Source organism: Panthera leo, chromosome B4 (assembly GCF_018350215.1).
Source record: "Panthera leo isolate Ple1 chromosome B4, P.leo_Ple1_pat1.1, whole genome shotgun sequence".
Taxonomy (NCBI): Eukaryota; Metazoa; Chordata; class Mammalia; order Carnivora; family Felidae; genus Panthera; species Panthera leo.
The window spans coordinates 63,854,861-63,873,442 of NC_056685.1; the positions used below are offsets into that span (position 1 = coordinate 63,854,861).

General features: G+C 39.1%; 1 long non-coding RNA gene across 1 annotated transcript in view; it reads left to right on the forward strand.

The window, feature by feature from the left end:
• Positions 1-18,582, forward strand: part of LOC122224412 — a 47,503-nt gene that overhangs the window by 17,213 nt on the left and 11,708 nt on the right. The window contains exon 2 of the long non-coding RNA XR_006204770.1: positions 330-459. This is a non-coding gene — a long non-coding RNA (uncharacterized LOC122224412). The remainder of the gene's footprint in view (positions 1-329; positions 460-18,582) is intronic.

Consider the following 18,582-nt stretch of genomic DNA (forward strand, 5'->3'; position numbering starts at 1 on the left):
TGCGTGTCGTAAATATTGAAAAAAAATTAGGAATGCCCCAACTCCAAGATCAGCAAGAGGTAGGGCGCCTGGGTGGCTTAGTCGGTTAAGTGCTGGAATCTTGATTTTCACTCAGGGTGTGATCTCAAGCTTCGTGAGATTGAGCCCCAAGTAGGAATCTGGGCTGACAGTGTGGAGCCTGCTTGGGATTCTCTCTTTCCTTCTCTCTGCCTTCACATGCATGCTCTCTTTAGAAAAAAAAAAAAAAAATCAGCAAGAGGTAATCTCAGAAGGACATGATTGGAAAAGAAAGCAGACATCTAATGAATGTTATTTCATTCTCTCTGCAGAGACATATTTTTGACCATCTTGAGCTGTGAGGAATCTATAAAAAAGAAGCTGAAGCACATGAAATTCTCATTGAATCTGGAAGGCATGCAAGAGAGGATTTTATACCTGTTTGACTTGATTGAGAACCAGGTAATGTGCTTTCAGAGTAACATCTGATATACTCATTGATGGTATTATTATCACTATAAAATAAATATAAAAGCAGGTATCTCTACATATAGATCATATGCACCATAAAGCTAGGATTATGTCTTTTTTTTTTCACCTTTGTATCCTTAGCACACAGCATAGAGGATGACACATAATCAACATTAATTCCTTTATGAAAGAATGGATAAATGAACTTCTTGAGGTTGTGATGTAAATGTGCGGTAAATGTATATTTACCATTTTAATTTCTTTTTTTTCAAGTTTTTATTTAAGTTCTAGTTAGTTAAAATATACTGTAATATTGGTTTCAGGAGTAGAATTTAGTGATTCATCACTTACGTGTAATACCCAGTACTCATCACAAGTGCCCTCCTTAACACCCATCATATATTTAGCCAGCCCATCCCCTGCCTACCTTCTCTCCATAAACCTTCAGTTTGTACTCCCTAGTGAAGACTCTTATAGTCTGCCTTCCTCTTTTTTTTTCTTCCTCCCCTAGGTTCATCTGTTTTGTTTCTTAAATTCCACATATGAGTGAAATGGTGTCGTCTTTCTCTGACTTATTTCACTTAGCGTAATACTCTAGATCCATCCATGCCATTGCAAATGGGAAGATTTCATTCTTTTGATGACTGAGTAATATACCATTGTATATGTACACTACATCTTCTGTATTCATGCATCAGTTGATGGGCATTTGGGCTCTTTCCATAATTTGGCTATTATTCATAATGCTACTATAAACATCAGGGTGGTTGTGCCACTTCAAATCCGTATTTTTATATCCTTTGAGTAAATACCTAATAGTGCAATTGCTGAGTCTTGGGTAATTGTATTTCAGACTTTTTGAGGAACCTCCATACTGTTTTCCAGACTGGCTGCACCAGGTTGCATTACCACCAATAGTCTAAGAGGGTTCCCCTTTCTCTGTATCCTCGCCAGGACCTATTTCTCATCCCACTGTTGGTAATTTTAACCATTCTGACTGGTATGAAGTGATGTCTCATTGTAGTTTTGATTTGTATTTCCCTGATGATGAATGATGTTGGGCATCTTTTCATGTGTCTGTTAGCCATCTGTATGTCTTCTTTGGAAAAATGTCTCTTCATGGCTTCTGCCCGATTCTTAACTGGATTATTTGTTTTTTGGGTGTTGAGTTCGGTAAGTTCTTTATAGATTTCTTTTTTTTTAATTTTTTTTTCAACGTTTTTATTTTTTTTTATTTTTTTTTATTTTTGGGACAGAGACAGAGCATGAACGGGGGAGGGGCAGAGAGAGAGGGAGACACAGAATCGGAAACAGGCTCCAGGCTCCGAGCCATCAGCCCAGAGCCTGACGCGGGGCTCGAACTCACGGACCGCGAGATCGTGACCTGGCTGAAGTCGGACGCTTAACCGACTGCGCCACCCAGGCGCCCCTATAGATTTCAACACTAACCCATTATCCAATATATCATTTGCAAATATATTGCAAATTGTTTCCTTTGCTTTGAAAAGTCTTTTTTTTAATTTTTAAAAACTGTTTGTTTGTTTGTTTGTTTATTTATTTATTTATTTATTTATTTAGAGAGACAGAGTGGGAGTGGGGCAGGGGCAGAGAGAGAGGGAGACACAGAATTTGAAGCAGGCTTCAGGCTCTGAGCTGTCAGCACAAGCCTAATGCAAGGCTCAAACTCACAAACTGTGAGATTATGACCTGAGCCTAAGTCAGACGCTTAACCAACTGAGCCACCCAGGCACCCCCTGTGTAGAGGTTTTTTATCTTGATGAGTTCCCAATAGTTCATTTTTGCCTTTGTGTCCCTTGCCTCCAGCGACGTATGTAGTAAAAAGTTGGTATGGCCAAGATCAAAGAGGTTTTCTGCCAATTGTGTCCTTTAGGATTTTGATGGATTCCTGTCTCACATTTAGGTCTTTCATACATTTTGAATATATTTTGGTGTATGGTGTAAGAAAGTGGTTCAGTATCATTCTGCATATTGCTGTCTAGTTTTCCCAACACCATTTGTTGAAAAGATTGTCTTTTTTTGCCAGTCGATTTCTTTCATGCTTTGTGAAAGATTAGTTGACCGTATAGTTGCGGGTCCATTTCTGGGTTTTCCACTCTGATCCATTGATCTGAATGTCTGTTTTTGTGCCACTATTATACTGTCTTGATCACTACAGCTTTGTAATAATAGCTTGAAGTCTGGAATTATGTTGCCTCTAGCTTTGCTTTTCTTTTTCAAGATTGCTTTAGCTATTTGGGGAATTTTGTGGTTCCATACAAATTTTAGAATTGTTTGTTCAAGCTCTGAAAAGTGCTGGTGATATTTTGATAGGGATTGCATTACATGTGGGGTTTGCTTTGGGTAGTACAGACGTTTTAATAATATTTGTTCTTCCAATCCATGACTGTTTTCAAAGTACAGATCTTCTCCTCTTTGGTTAGCTTTATTCCTAGGTATGTTATAGCTTTTGGTGAAATTGTAACTGGGACTGGTTCCTTGATTTCTCTTTCTGCTGCTTCATTTTGGTATATAGAAATGCAACAGATTTCTGTACATTGATTTTTTTATGTTTATTTATTTTTGAGAAAGAGAGAAACAGAGCATGAGCGGGGGAGGGGCAAAGAGAGGGAGACACAGAATCTGAAGCAGGCTCCAGGCTCTGAGCTGTCACCACAGAGCCCAATGCAGGGCTTCAACACACGAGCAGTGAGATCATGACCTGAGCCAAAGATGGACACTTAACCAACTGAGCCACCCAGGTGCTCCAATTTCTGTACATTGATTTTGTACCTGAAATTTTGTTGAACTCATCTATAAGTTCCAGCAATTTTTAATGGCGTCTCTTGGGTTTTCTACATAAACTATCATGTCTGCAAATAGTGAAAGCTTGACTTCTTCCTTGCCAATTTGGATGCTTTTTATTTCTTTTTGTTGTCTGATTGCTGAGGCTAGGACTTCCAGTACAATGTTAGATAATGATGATAAGAGTGGACATCCCTGTCTTGTTCCTGGCCATAGTGGAAAAGCTCTCCGTTTTCCCCATTGAGGATGATATTAGCTGTGGGTCTTTCATATATGGCCTTTATTATGTTGAGCTATGTTCCCTCTATTCCTACTTTGTTGAGGGTTTTTATCAAGAATGGATGCTGTACTTCGTCAAATGACTTTTCTGTACCTATTGAGAGGATCATATGGTTCTTATTCTTTCTTTTATTAATATGGTATATCACGTTGATTGATTTGTGAATATTGAACCATCCCTGTAGCCCAGGAATAAATCCCACTTGATAGTGGTGAATACTTGTTTTAATGTACAGTTGCATTTGATTTGCCAGGTGTTTTTTTGTTTGTTTGTTTGTTTGTTTGCCTTGAGAATTTTTGCATCCACATTCATCAGGGATATTGGCTTCTAGTTCTGTTTTTTAATGGAAACTTTGGTTTTGGAATCAAGAGAATGCTGGCCTCATAGAATGAGTTTGAAAGTTTTCTTTCCTGCCGGAGTCCGGCCCCAGCAGGTCCAGGAATTCCCGAAGGATGAACGGTGTCGGCAAATTGACAAATGGACACAGATAACAGCAATGTGTTAGACTGGCCGCTTTATTGTGGCAAACGTGGCATTATATTTGTTAGCAATTTCCTTGTAGTGTGCATCATCTATGTTTCTTGGCATTACCTAATTCTAAAAATGTTCCTTTGTGTAACCACCCATTAAGGAACTTCATGGTTATTTCTTTGTAACATTCCCTTCTGCCCTTTGCTTATTGATTAATTTCTTCATACTACTTTCACTATGTATCTACGTTTATTTATAGTCTATAAAGCGTTTGCTTTGCTATTTTCATGAAAGGTCATCTAGCTCTCAACACCTCAAGTGGAACATTTACAGGGACATGACTTCTTAATTGTTCCTTTGAACCATTTGCAGTACAAGGAACAAAAGTATTCGCTTTGGTCTGGGGTGCCAGGAGGGAGCCAAGAGGGCCCTGGGAACCCACGACTTATGCTTTCCCAGAGACAATGTATACCTAGGAACTAATGAACCATCCTGTACCTTAACCCACCAGGTCCAATTAGCATCTGGAATGCCTCCTGGGGGCTAAGTGGGCCTAGGGGTTGGAGTAACTTGTAATCATAGATACATTCCTTTGTTGCCAGAGTGGGGATTTTGAAACCATTTGTCCCCCTCCTTGGCTGGGAAATATAGGGGGCTATCCTTCCTTTAGGTAGGGGATGGACAGGTGGGGATGGCACCAGCTGGATACGAGGTTTCATTATCCATCTTCGGATTCTCATGGTTTTTTCCCAGAGGGAGTTTTTCCTGGGGGTCTTCCCCAGAAAATATCCCCAAGTTTGCCCCCATGGGTTTATTTTGAATCATCAGTGCCAACTGGACCATGGGGATGGCCAAGATGAGTAACAGGGGGGATACCAGTAGCTTCCCATTCAGAGGGTCACTATGCATTGCCCTTCCGCCAACCACCGGGCTGTGCCATCAGGAAGGCTGGATGGATTGGCTCCTGGCACTTTCCATTTCTATTTTTTGGAACAGTTTAGAAAAATAGGTATTAACTCCTCTACAAATGTCTGATAGAATTTCTCTGGAAAGCCATTGTGGGGAATAAGCTTAGAAATTCCCTGGGTTTACACCAGTGGGTTAACAAGTCATAAAGAATTACAAAGCCATAGGATGCTCTCACCCAAGCTTGTGTAAACAACACAAGACCCCCAGAGTAAAGTAGGGAGGGGCCAGGGCCCCCAGAATAGAGAGGGAGGGGCAAAGGCCCCAGAATACAGAGGGGCAAAGGCCCCAATACAACAGTTTATGAGGTAAGCAAGATTAGGCATTCAGGGCAAAAGTGCCCCCAATTTAGTACTATAGCAGAAAGCTGCTCTCACAGGATGGAAGGACCAAATTAGATGAACAGGTATATAGGGCTATAGACCGCCATGCTGCCCAGAGCAGAGCTGATTAGCAGAAGAAAAGGTGCCCTGTTAACTCTGAGGTTATTTCCCCTATCTGTCTTATCCCCTAGGCTAGCTAAGATAAACAGACATGGCACCTCCTGTCTGCTGTTAACAACCATCTGCCCATCTGCCCAGCACCAGGATTTTGTTTTATATTGACCCAAACACCAAATACCATATATCTTCAAAACCCCCTTTTCCCTCATGCTCATGAGTTAATGTTCACTGATTCATTGTCTCTTTGTACACGCCCATCACGTTTGTAAGCCTTCTGATCTTAATAAATACAGGGCAAGGACCCTTATTCAGGGCTCTTGTCTTTTCCCGGACATTAGCCATCTCTCGCATTTTAATCCTGTGTCCTGCTTTCTTGGTAGACAAGAAAGAACTTTAGACCTAGAGTCTACGATAGCCATCAGTCCCTGGACTTTTGCTTATTGGGAGATTTTTGATTACTCATTCAATTTCTTTGCTGATTATCAGTCTGTTCAAGTTTTCTATTCTTCCCGTTTTAGTTTTAGTAGTTTATATATTTCTAAAAATTTATCCATTTCTTCCAGATTTCTCAGTTTGTTGGCATATAATTTTTAATAATAATCTCTTATAGTTTTTTGTCTTTCTCTGGTGTTGGTTGTGATCTCTCCTTTTTCATTTGTGATTTTATTTATTTATCTCCTTTCTCTTTTCTTTTTGATAAGCCTGGCAAGGGGTTTATCAATATTACTCATTGTTTCAAAGACCCGGCTCTTAGTTTTGTTGATCTGTTCTACTGTTTTTTTGTTTGTTTCTGTATCATTTATTTCTGCTCTAATCTTTATTATTTCCCTTCTTCTGCTGGTTTTAGCCTTCATTTGCTCTTCCTTTCCTACCTTCTATAGGTGTAAGATTAGGTTGTATGTTTGAAACTTATCTTGCTTCTTCTTTTCTTTTTTAATATTTATTTATTTTTGAGAGAGAGAACGCATAGGGAAGAGGCAGAGAGAGAGGGAGACAGAGGATCCAAAGCAGGCTCCATGCTGACAACAGAGAGGCCAATGTGGGCCTCAACCTCATGAACCATGGGATCATGACCTGAGCCACAGTTGGACACATAACAGACTGAGCCACCCAGGCACCCGAGACTTTTCTTGCTTCTTGATGTAAGCCTGAATTGCTATATACTTCCTTCTTATTACCACTTTTGCTCTATCTCAAAGGTTTTGGGTGGTTGTGTTTTCATTTTCATTTGTTTCCATGTATTTTTTTATTTCTTCTTTAGTATTCTGGTTAACCCTTTCATTCTTTAGTAGGATGTTGTTTAACCTCCATGTATTTGTTGTCTTTCTAAATTATTTCTTGTGGTTGACTTGAAGTATCATAGTGTCATGGTTGGAAAATATGCATGGTATGATCTCAATCTTTTTGTGTTTGTTGAGGCCTGATTTGTGACTTAGTATGTGATCTATTCTAGAGAATATTCCATGTGCACTCTAAAAGAATGAGTATTCTGCTCCTTTAAGATGAATTGTTCTGAATATATCTATTAAGTCTATCTGGCACGGTGTGTCATTCAAAGCCATTGTTTCCTTATTGATTTTCTGCTTAGATGATCTATCCATTGTTGTAAATGGGTTGTTAAAGTCCTCTGCTGTTATTGTATTATTATCAATAAGTTCCTTCATGTTTGTTATTAATTGATTTATACATTTGGGTGTTTCAAGTTGAGGGGCATAAATATTTGTAATTGGTAGATCTTGTTGGATGGTTCCCTTTATTATGATATAGTGCCTTTCTTCATTTCTTGTTACAATCTTTGGTTTAAAATCTAGTTTGTCAGATATAAGTATGGCTATTCCAGCTTTCTTTTGATGTCTTTTTGCATGATAAATGTTTCTTCATGTCCTCACTTTCAGTCTGTAAGTGTTTTAGGTTTAAAGTACATCTCTTACAGTCACCACATAACTTGTTTTTATTAATCCATTCTGACACTCTATGTCTTTTGATTGCAGCATTTAATCCATTTATATTCAGAGTAATTATTGATAGATATGAATTTAGTGCCATTGTATTACCTGTAAAGTCATCGTTTCTGGACATTTTCTCTGTTCCTTTTTATGTTTGTTGCTTTTGGTCTTTTTTTCCCATTCAAAGAGTCTCCTTTAATATGTCTTGCAGGGCTGGTTTAGTGCTCACGAACTCCTGTAGTTTTTGTTTGTCTGGGAAACTCTTTATCTTTCCTTCTATTCTGAATGACAGCCTTGTTGTATATAGAGTATTCTTGGCTGCATATTTTTCCCATTTAGAATGTTGAATATATCATGCAACTCCCTTCTGGCCTGCCTGCCATGCTTCTGTGAATAAGTCTGCTGATGACCTTATTTGTCCTCCCTTGTAAGTTAGGGATTTCTTTTCCCTTACTGCTCTCAGGATTTTTTATTTCTGTATTTTATCAGTTTTACTAAGAATATATCTTGGTGCTAGCCTGCTTTATTGATTTTGATGAGACCTTTCTGTGCCTCCAGGATTTGAATGTCCATTTTACTCCCCAGATTAGTGAAGTTTTCAGATACAATTTGTTCAAAAAAACCTTCTGCCCATTTTTCCCTCTCTTATTCTGGGACTCCAATGATATGAGTGTTATTACACTTTATGGAATAATTGACTTCCCTAAGTCTACATTGGATATGGATACATTGGATAAAAATCCAATATTTTTGTTTCCCTCTTCTTTTCAGCTTCATTATTTTCCATAATTTTTATCTTCTATGTTAATTATTCGTTCCTCTGCTCCTTCCATCCTTGTGTTCATTACATGCTGTCAGTTTTGCATCTCAGTTATAGCATTTTTTATTTCAGCCTAACTAATTTTAGGTCTTTTATCTCTGCAGTAAGTGACTCCCCAGTGTCTTTTATGCTTTTCTCAAGCACAGCTAGTATTCTTATGATTGTTGCTTTAGATTCTGGATCAAGGATATTACTTGTATCAATTTTGAGTAGATCCCTGGCCATGATCTTTTCTTGTTCTTTCTTTTGGGATGAATTCCTCCATTTTGGCATTTTTTTAGGTCTTTGACTTCTTCTGTGTGTTAGAAAAGCCTATTATGTTTCCTTCTCTTGAAAGTAATGGCTTTATTAAGAAGAGGTTATATACTGTCCAGTGTCTGGTGCTTTAGGAAGTGTCTCTGGTGTATGGTGTGTGCAATCTGCTGTTGTGTTTTGGCTGCTCTTTCCCTGCAAAGTTTTTCCCTCATTGGGTAGTGTTTGGACCTTCTCCAGTGTGTGATGAATTTTAATTAGGTGTACTTGGTCTGCTTGTTAAAACTAGCCTGATCCTATTTCCACTAGACCTGAAGCTTTGAAGCACCCTATAGTTGGTAGGCTTGGTGCATGCAGGGGGTTTGTGCTGGTCTTCTGGGAGAGGGGCACACTGCTGTTCTGGCTCTCAGGCTCTCTAGTAAAAAAATCACCTGAAGAGCACAGGAGTGGGGCTCGGTATAAGCAGCTCAAGCCTCCACTGTGGACACTGTGCTGTTCACTGAAATCCATCTGTGCTGATGGGCAGGTGATAAAAACTGGTGTCAACCTGCTGTCTTATCTCTGCAGAGGGAAGTTCTTACCTGCTGTAGTCCAGGAATCCCTCAGAGAGGAGTGAACTATCTCCCCTCTTTTATCCCTGGCATCTCTCAGATTGCTGCTTTCACCCTGTGTCTGGGTCATCTGCCCCCTCAATGGTACAGTGCCCCTGTGTTTTATCTCATGCATATTGGCTGAGTTTCAAAAAAATTTTAGGGACCCTGCACAGCATGGACCCATGATGATCCTCTGGGGGAGGGACTCACCACGCTATGGCTGCTGCCAGTTTGTCCCAGAAGGGCAGTTGCACAAATGCACAGAGGCTTGGAGTTTATAGGAATGTACAACAAAAAGCCAGTGTCCAGGTTAGTTGCCCTTAGCAGGTTCCCTATGCTAAGTAATAGGGCAGTGCAGTGGTGCCTGCCAGCTCTTTTGTACCCTAAGCGCCATTGCCAGCTCTCCCAAGTGCACTCCAACAAAGAGAACTATCTCTCCTAGTGAAACCCAAGTGGTGCATAAAACACACTGTCCACTCCCACTGCCCTTCTACTCCACAGGAGTACCATTTAGCCTGCCAGCTTCCACACCTGTCACAGTGTGGATGTCTAAAACTTCTGTCTTCAAGCTCTGCTGCTTTTAAAAACCCGTGATAAACAGTCCCTCTCATTTTCCTAATCAATGGTTTTGGGGAAGTGCTTTTCTTGCATAATACCCTGTGCACTGTTCTCTCTCATTCTCTCTCTCTTTCTTTCCGCTCTCCGTGATCAGGGCTCCCTCCCCTCCTCAACACCCATGATTCTTTTCTCCCCCAATCAGGTCTCTGTACCTCCTACCCTCCATTATATAGCCTCTTTTCCCTCTTTAGTTGTGCAGTTTGTTCTCTCAGTCCTCAGATACATTTCTTGGGTGTTCAGAATGATTTGATATTATCTAGCCATGTTCGAGGGACAAGGCAAGCATAAGGTCCCCCTATTAATCTGCCATCTTAACTCCTCTTCCATCATTTTAATTTCTAAAGACCAGGCCTTAGAATGGATGACCCTGCCCAGATAGCATGAGAAGGCTATGGACAGGCCAGTTTGCCCTTGAAGGGTGGTAGAATATACAACCCTAAAATATGCATTTTTGACATAAGTGTTATTTTGAGCTGAAGGTACTTGAAAAATAGAAAATGCAGGACAAAACTTTTTAAAATTCCCTTTCTCTGCCTATAGACAGATCCTCCAAAAGTAACTCAGTTGTCACAGATCTCTTCCTCTAGAGTTTCATCAACTAGGGAAAATTGGCTCTTACCACAGGAGAGACTAGAAAACTATCACAAACTATCATGTCTCCCATATAGTCTTCTGAGGACCCATTTCTATTTCATAAAAATCACTTATTCTCCCCTCAGCAGCCTAATCCTCCTTTCCCTTCCCCTATTAAGACTGTATATATTTTTTAAAAAGACTATATATAAGCTCTTAAATCTCACTGCTTTTTTGGGTATTCACTCCTTTTTCCCTATAATTTCCCTGTGCATGTAACTTTAAAAGTCAATAAATTTATATATCCTTTCTCCTGGTAGTCTTCCTCTTATCAGTTTACTTCATAGATCCAACTATAGAACCTAGAAAGGCAGAGGGAATATCTTTCCTCCTCTATACCCTCTACAGACAGACAATTACCTTTCTCTTCCTCTCGTCTTTTTCCTTTTTTCTCTCTCTCCTTCCTCTTTCTTCTTACCTTCCCCCACCTCATACCCAGTACATTCTTAAATAACACCACTTTGACTTGTGATTCAGAAAATGCAAAAAAGGGGGATTTTGAAAGAGAAGTCTGCTGCATCCATTCCCTAAACTATTCACTGATTTAATTTTGAATATGAAAAAGATTTCAGTGATAAGTAGTCAAAGCATTTCATTGCTTAATCTTATGATCTGTCTACATGTTTCCTCAAACAGTTTGGCTATTAGTGAATGAGCCTTTACAAAATGGTTGACTCTACAAATGTTTTTCTGGTGAAATGCCAAAGGAAGACGACATGGCTAATGAAGAAAAAAAACATTGGAAGCACTGTAGGTTAAAGTGATACATACAATATACCAATCTAATTTTATTTCTCCTCTAAAACTACAATAGTGGTATCTTAAAAAAAAAAAAAGGCATGAAAGCACAAAGATAGGGAGAATAACAACAAAAATAAACCTTTGGAAACTGGAAAGCAAGCTGATTGCAAACTAACTTAGAAGAACTGAGAAAACTGAATTCTCTGGCAACAGTGGAAAAAATCCTCTCCCTAAATCCATGCTATTGGGTGACTATTTCTCCCTGACTCTAGTAGAAGCTGGAAGTATCTGGAGAGGATAAAAATGAGTCTGTGAACTGGGGAATAGTAGGCACAATTGAGGTCATTAGTACCATGCAAAATGGAGGTTTACATTGAGGGGCAGAGTGCCCCAAGATGGGCCACTTTGGAATAAAGATTATTTCGAGTTAAAAGTAATCAAAACCCAACAGATGCAGGAAAAGCTCTCTGCTTCCTCATCAACTGCCTAAATTTACATTGTGAAGAAGAGCCTATACCAGCAAGAGAACTGTTAACAGAGACTTCACTTTACCTAAGGAACTTATCTGCACAAACATCTTCTTTCACCTTCCTGCTAATGGCCTTCCCCCACTTTGTATCCTCTGACCCTACCCCTCACCTTAGTTCATGTAGGCTTCATGTCGCCACATTGTTTTTTGGAATTTCGTGTCTGTGGGTTCCCCATACTTACAACTGTTAAATTTGAGTTTCTCCTGTTAATCTGTCTCATGTCAATTTGATTCTAAGTCCAGCTAGAAGGACCATAGGGCAGAAGGAGGTCTTCCTCTCTGGCAACATAATCACATGCATTGTGTGTGCTAATACTCTATCTTCCACTCCACAGTCTTTATCAACTACTCAGCCCCCAAACCATGGCAGCTGTATCTTTACCCTCTAGGCAGGATATTGCACACCTTTCTCTGAGGGAATATGTGCAACCTAAGAGAGAAGAAATAGAGAAACTGACATTTAGGATTGCCCAACAAATAAATGGCCCTAGAGTAAACTCAAAGTATACAAAAGCTCTCCATGTACTCAGAACTTCCAATCAGCTTTTCTGTCTTTTGCCCTCAATCATGAGCAGAAAACTAAAGATTACCAGAACTCTAAAGAAAGTCTCTATCATGAAAGGTAAAGACCAAATAAGCAGAAGAAGCACGTGTTGAGGAAACAATATGCTGGAGAAAGAAAATGTTACATAATTTCTGTTCAAAACTTCCCAGAAGAGACCACCTAAGAAGTCTATTATGATTACAACAATACATACCAAACATAATTTATTAGAAATGTGCCAGACAAGGGAAATGGCCTAATGAAATCAGTCAAATGGACTCTGAGAAGCTTTGGCACTTAAGTTTTATAAAGTTTTGTTGGGGAGGAGTTAGTCAAAGGATGGTTTTAGGCGGAAGTTAGTAAGAATGGGGGAGGGGCAGGACGGAAGGGTAGGGCTATGACAGGAAAGAATTGGTCAGAATTTGCAAGTGAGTTAAGCCTCTGACTGCTTTGATAGGTTAGGCAAGGCTGTTTGTGAAAGAGTCTGTGGTTTTATCTTTCCTGAACCCATGAGCTGTTGCTGAAATTGTCTGTCTTGCAAAATGTGGTCTTGGTGCTTTTTGTTTTTGTTTTTCAAGTTGTGGTTTCAGTAGTTTTCCATTTCTCAGTCCTGAGAGAGGTAAGAGAATATATTTTATTTTTAAAACTAGAACAAGACATTATTTTTAAAAATAAGTCAAAATTTAATAAATTTGAAGAGATAAAGTTGAAATCAGACACAGAACAAAAAAGACAAGGAGATATGAAATAGGAGAAAAAAGGTAAGAAAATTAAATCAGTCTATGAAGTTCAGCAGACAAATAATAGGATTTCCAGGAAAGAAAAAACAGAAGGGAAGAAATCAATGATGAAATAATTCAAGGAAAATTTCCAGAGCTGAAGGACACAAATTTCCAAATCAAAAGAGCCCATTTTAACAGATAAAAATTGCCCTACACCAAAGCATATAATTGTGAAATCTAAAACATTTAAGGTAAAAGAGGAGATTCTCAAGCTTCCAGAAAAGGGACAGGAGGAGATAGGAGATAAAAAGCAGATCAACAGGAATCAGAATTGCTTTGGGCTTTTCAGCAGCAATGTGATATAGGGGAGGAAAAAGTTTTCTTTAACCCTGTTCGGGTTCTTGGTTATGTCTAAAAATTAAAGTGACATAGATTAATGGATGAAAATTATACAAATTTTGTAGAATTCTTACATGTATACAAGAGCCTTCATAAGAGAACGAAGATGAGAAGAAGTGACCAGAGCAGGAAGTTTTGATACCTTTTAGACAAAGGGACAATAAATTTGTGAGGAGACGACAAGACAAAGGAATTTGGGTTATGGATAGTAAATGGTAAATAGGCGACAAGGCTTATTTATGCAGGCTTCTGGGCCCTAAATGTCCTGTCTTTGGTTATAAGAACACCTCTCTTTCTCCTAGTGGAGGGATGGTATCTTTCACATGAAGGAATTATCTCTTCCTTTGAGGAAACAAGGGGGGGACAGCACAGAGGTCAGAGTGACCTTCCTGCTTCTACTGTTTTTTCAAACTCCAAATTAATATATTCAGTATGCCAAGGTGCCATATGTTGGGGTTGTGTGTCTGGAACCCCATCATTGAGATGCTAGAAGACATTAGAGTAGTACTTTAAAAATTCTGAAGGAAAATTTATCCCAAACAGAGAGCTCTCTATTTAGCCAAATTATCAAACAAGTGCTGGTGTATATAAAAACTTGCAAAGACTTAAAAAAAAAAAAAGAAAACTTTGCAAAGACTATAAAAATAATCTCCATATACCCTTCCTTAAGAAACTACTAGAGGAAGGGTGCCTGGGTGGCTCAGTTGGTTAAGTGTCCAGCTTCAGCTCAGGTCATGATCTCACAGTTCATTAGTTCAAGCCCCATATCAGATTCTGGGCTGTTAGTGCAGAGCCCACTTTGGATCCTGTCTCCCTCTCTCTGCCCCTCCCCTCTTGCACTCTATCCCTCTCTCTCAAAAATAAACATTACGAAAAAGAAAAAGTAACCACTGGAGGATATGTGCCACCAAAATGAGAAAACTAAGAAAGAACAAGGTATGAAACATAGGAAATGGGACAGAGGCAAAGGGAATGCCTGACATGGCAGTGAAAGGAAATCACAAATAAATATCAAGAGCCAAGGGTAGAAGGCAACTGGTTCAGATTGGGAGAGACACAGACATGCTGAGAATGTCACCCCCAAGATGCCTACTGCCATGTTTAACCTGAGGTGAGAATCTTGTCTATGCATGGCATTTTTGTATTTCTTACCCCTTCTCCCTTGCACCCTGGATCATCTGAGAATCTTCATTTTACCTTACAAAAGTGTTATGCTTTGCTCTACTCCTGAGACTTAAGATGTAGACCACAGTTAGCAGAAATAGAAAATACAGAACATTCCCCACTCCTTGACCGTATTCCTGCTGGATATCCAGTCCTAGGCTTGCACACTACAACCCTGTGTATGTTTTTCAGGACCATGTCTCCAAATTGCCCCAGATGAAGTTCTTAAAAACTCTCAGAAGACACTCTTTTCTGTCTTGTGAGCATTTGCTAAATAGTGACAACATTGCATTTTTCTTATCTAGATAGTTTTGTTCTTGCTGCACTCAGTATTTCACAACTGAAAACTATCAGTAAATTCTTTCTTAGTGTAATGCAAATGGAACCCCAAGATTGAATTGCATAGGATTTGGGGCCTTACTACTGCCAGAATAATGAAGTGACCAGGTGAATCTGCAGTTAGCTTGCTGAGAATGCTGGGGAGCAGAGAAACAATTGCCAGGTACTTTATGGCATAATTCTCATTAAAAGCTTTTTTCCTTCTCTGTTTGTTAAGAGAAAAAGGAATTTGTGAAAGCTATAAAGAAAGGCAAGGGCATGATTAACATGAAAATCAGGAGAGAAGGACCAGGAGAGTGTTTTATTTAAGAGGAAACAATGGAGATATAAGCAAATTACCTTGGTAAAATCAGGACTTTGCTCCTTAATTTGTAATATACTTCCTAAAAGACCAGCTAAAAGCCCCATTAATCAAACAAAATTAAGTTTATTAGCCTTATTACAATAAGGAAAGTCATCACATTGACAGAGTCCTAACAGCATCTCAAAAGGCAAAAGTCAGGAGACAATATTTATAAGGTTTTAGGCCAGGGCAGGGTGATTTTATGGTGGGTCTGGCAAAACAAGGAGTTGAGTGGGATTAGATAACATGTATCCCATTATAGTTTTGAATTGTTTAGGAGAGCCAGATGATGTTCTTGAGTAAGTACTAACCAGTCAGCTAGATGAATAGGCTATTTTAGTTGTTTCATAGTTTTATTTTCTAAGGGGAAGTATTTCTTGGAGAGAGTAGCTAAGTTATTTTTGCTAGATCCTAATATTGATAGCACAAAAGCAGGAAAGAAGGCTTTCTTCCAGAATTATTTAACATAGAAACAGAGAAATATGTTGGTTTCAGTTATCATAATTACCAAGATCCAAATAAGATAGAAACTAGAGAATAATGGAATATTCTTATTGAAAGTGTAAGCCCCACTGGCATCATGGGAGGGGTGTGTACCAATCTCAAGTCTGACTAAGAGTTGGAGACATTTACAAATATTTTTCTAGATGAATCTCTTAGTACATTACATTATCTTCTGCAATAACCTCAATTCAACAAAACCTCTTCTTGATCTTAATAGCCATCATAAGATGATTAAACACTTTGTCCAGGGTCTTACAGTAAGACCCAAGAAAATAGGTGAGAAAAGGGAACACAGTGTTTGCTGCCAGCTGAAAGGTGAAGAGGTTCAGAATAAGCCTCTCCAAAACGTGCCATTTTGGATGGATTACTTTGAGTTGAAATCAATCAAGGTCCAAAAGACTCAGGTTTTTATCTCCCCTCTTAACTGTCTACAAGAATTTAGATAGAGAGCATGGTCTAGGAAGAGAACTATCACCTGAGATAACTCTAAAGAATATGGGCTAGGTGTGGTAAACCGGGGGGGGGGGGGGGGGGGGGGGGGGGTGCGGGGGAAGTTTGTCAGGGCCTGTGGATCAGATTACTCTCTGTGTCCATTGTCTCTCCATGTTTGTTTACCAAACATTTGTTCTTACCATCTTCCTGTGAATTGTCTTCTTTCCTTTTGAGGTCTCAGACCCTGACTGCCTTCTTCTTAGCTCAAGATGACATAGAGGCCTCAATTGCCTGACTGCCTGTGGGTCTCTCATTCTTAATTTTTTTTTTAACGTTTATTATTTTTTTTTTTGAGAGAGAGAGAGACAGAGCATGAGCAGGAGAGGGCCAGAGAGAGTGGGAGACACAGAATCTGAAGCAGGCTCCAGGCTTTGAGCTGTCAGCACAGAGCCTCACACAGGGCTCTAACTCATGGACCATGAGATCATGACCTAAGCTAAAGTCAGACACTTAACTGACTGAGCCACCAGGCACCCCATGAGTCTCACATTCTTATGGTGCCCTATACTACATCATTAAATGTGTATATTTCTTGTTAATCTGTCTTATGTTAATTTAATTAATAGACCAGCCAAAAGAATCTGGAAAGGTAGAGGAAAATTTTTCCATCCCCTATAAAGGTCAGTCAGAAATTGAGATGACTCACCTTCCTCCCTTTTCTGGTAGTTAGCAGAAACCTTATGTTATAAGGAACAAAAATATAATGTGTGACGCAAGGCAAAAGTTTATTTCTAGTAACCTAAGGTAGATGGCTTGAGAGTTAGTTACGTTCAAGTTTAGCAAGAAACTTACAATTTAAGCTAGTCTGGAGCTTTGGTTTCCATTCTACCTAGAAAAAGGAGTGCTTTAACTTGAGGCCTGCAATTCTATTATATAAAGTCTATAAGAGATTTTAACACAAGTTACAGAACAGCAAGAATTGTAGAAAAAAATATATTTTGTGGTCTTCCACAGAGAGTCAAGCTTCTGAGTGTCCATTAGGACATCCTAGGACATGCAAGATTCCTGCATTGTTCATCCCGATTTGATACTAGAAAAAGATGTGGACATTAATTTCCTGAAGTTTAGCTTTTGATCTAAGACTTAACTCTGGACTTTGAGACCAGCCTACTCTCTTAAAACCTGAAATTATGACTCAGAAAAATTGCAAATTGCTTAAAAGATATTTCTGATGATTTTTTCACATCATGAATGTTAATCTAAAAATTTCAAGTGTCTACTGTACTTTAATTAAATATTCTCCCAGACAAAATCCTAAAAGAAATTTATGAGCTAGTAAATTCAGAGTTACTCCTTTACATTGAAAATTGATCCCTTGAAGTCACTTAAAACACTAATTTTTTATTCTTTTCTATTTTGAAATCTTCAAATGTTGACTGTTTAAGAGTGGAGCCCTTTTGGATAGGGCTTGATGAAGGAGTAAGTGAAAAGCAAAAGACAGTTTGGATATTTACCATCTTTGAAATTATCTTCAAAGGGCAGGATAGAAAAAATTTTGTAAAACATGATTTACCCATACTTGGCATTTGTGTTATTTCCACATATGTTTCCTCAAGTAGATTCACATCATATGAAAAGGGTTTTGTGTCCTGTTTTCAAGGGGAGGGAAGGTTGAGGATGACTCTTCAAAGTCTAACTTGAAAATCAAGGCAGAAAGAATGGATGACAGTATTTGGATGACTTCCTTCAAAATACATGGGCTTGACATTATTCCACAGTGCTTCTATTGAACATGACCTCTGGGGTTAAAAAGACTTCGGTTCAGGGTACCCGGGTGGCTCAGTCAGTTAAGTATCTGACTCTTGATTTCAGCTCAAGTTATAATCTTACAGTTCATAGGTTTGAGCCCCATGTCGGGCTCTGCATTGACAGCATGAAACCTCCTTAGAATTCCTCTCTCCTTCTCTCTCCCTCTCTCTCTTCCCCTCCCCTTCTCATGTTCTCATTTTCTCTCTCTCTCTCTCAAAAAGAAATAATAAATTTAAAGGAAAAAAAAAAAGAAAGACTGTTTCAAATCCTTGTTCTGCCATGTGTTGCTACCTAGTCTTGGAACAATTACTTAACTACTCTGAGCCTTAGTTTTTGCATCTGACAAATGGGGATAATAATGGTGTCTATTTACTGTGTCACTGAAAACATTAAATGACTTTAAAAAACGTAAAACAGTACCATGCTCAATAAATATTAGTGACAGTTTCAGTGACTCCCCACCATTATCCTAAAAATATTAAAGGTGAAACTCTTTAAGATGGCAAAGTCTTAATCTGGCTCATGCTCATTACCCCAGTGTGCCAAATGGAATATACATTCTTCCACAAACTATGATGTTCTTTGGGTCTCTGCCTTGTTCATGCCTTCACCTCCTCTATTCCCAGGAGTCTTTATCTTCTCAGATTGACTATTTTTGAGAAAGCTAGAGAGAGACAGAGCATGATGGGAAGAGGGGCAGAGAGAAGGGGAGACACAGAATCCAAAGCAGGCTCTAGGGTCTGAACTGTCAGCACAGAGCCTGA